Here is a 1,701-nt window from a genome sequence, read left to right as displayed (position 1 = left end):
AAGCCAGACAAATTACAAGAAAACTGCATATGAATTTCCCTCCTGAACATAGACACAAATATCTTTAACTCCTTTTCAAAATGGTGTTCGAGAATCTAGCCTATATAATAAAGCTAAAAAAGAAAATTAAAAACATCCAGATTGGAAAGCATCCAGTTTAGAAAACAATTCTATGTATAATGTCAAAGAGAATAAGATAATAATTAATTTAACAAAAATGTATAAGGCTTATACACTGAAAACTACAAAACATTGCTATAAGAATTAAGATTGGCAGGCCGGGCGAGGTGGCTCACACCAGTAATCCCATCACTTTGGGAGGCTGAGACGGGCAGATCACGAGCTGAGGTGATCAAGACCATCCTGGCCAACATGGTGAAACCCGTCTCTACTAAAAGTACAAAAATTAGCCGGGCATGGCGGCACACGCCTGTAATCCCAGCTACTCAGGAGACTAAAGCAGGAGAATTGCTTGAACCCGGGTGGCAGAGGCTGCAGTGAGCCAAGATGGTGCTACTGCACTCCAGCCTGGGAGACAAAGCGAGACTCCGTCTCAAAAAAAAAAAAAGATTGGCTGGACGTGGTGGCTCACGCCTGTAATTCTAGCACTTTGGGAGGCCAAGGCAGGCAAATCAGTTGAGGTCAGGAGTTCGAAACCAGCCTGGTCAACATGGTGAAACCCTGTCTCTACTAAAAATGCAAAAAAAATAACTGGGCATGGTGGTGAGCACCTGTAATCACAGCTACTTGGGAGACTGAGGCAGGAGAATTGCTTGAACCCAGGAGGTGGAGGTTGCAGTGAGCCAAGATCACGCCACTGCACTCCAGCCTGGGTAACAAAGCAAGACTCCGTCTCAAAAAAAAAAAAAAAAAAATTAAGATTTAAATAGATGGAGAGCCATTCCACGGACTAAAACATATCCCAAATTATAGTTTCAGTTCAGTTCCCATCAAGATTCCAACAGATTTTTGCACAGAAATTGATAAGCTGGGCCGGGCGCGGTGGCTCAAGCCTGTAATCCCAGCACTTTGGGAGGCCGAGACGGGCGGATCACGAGGTCAGGAGATCGAGACCATCCTGACTAACACGGTGAAACCCCGTCTCTACTAAAAAATACAAAAAACTAGCCGGGCGAGGTGGCGGGCGCCTGTAGTCCCAGCTACTCAGGAGGCTGAGGCAGGAGAATGGCGTAAACCCGGGAGGTGGGGCTTGCGGTGAGCTGAGATCCGGCCACTGTACTCCAGCCTGGGCGACACAGCGAGACTCCGTCTCAAAAAAAAAAAAAAAAAAAAAAAGAAATTGATAAGCTGAACCTAAAATGTATGTGAAAATATAATACAAGGTCCTACAGTAGTCAATGGCAATTTTTAAAAAGAACAAAGTTGGAGAATTTACATTATCTGATTTCAGAACTTGCCATAATACTGCATTAGCAAGACAATGTGTTTTGCTGATACAAGGATACATCCATGGAACAGAATTGAGAGTCCAGAAATCAATAAACCTTTATATTTATGGCCAGTTGACTTTCAACAAAGTGCCAAGGCAATTCAATAAGCAAATGATAGTCTTCTTAACAAACATCACTGGGAGAATTTGATGTTGTAGTAGGTTAAATGATGGCCACCCGAAGAATCAAGTCCTAATCCCCGGATCTTGTAAATGTTACCTTCTCTGGAAAAAAGGGAATCTGTGTCGGT

This window comes from Macaca fascicularis, chromosome 15 (genome assembly GCF_037993035.2).
Source record: "Macaca fascicularis isolate 582-1 chromosome 15, T2T-MFA8v1.1".
Taxonomy (NCBI): Eukaryota; Metazoa; Chordata; class Mammalia; order Primates; family Cercopithecidae; genus Macaca; species Macaca fascicularis.
This window is presented reverse-complemented; position numbering follows the sequence as displayed.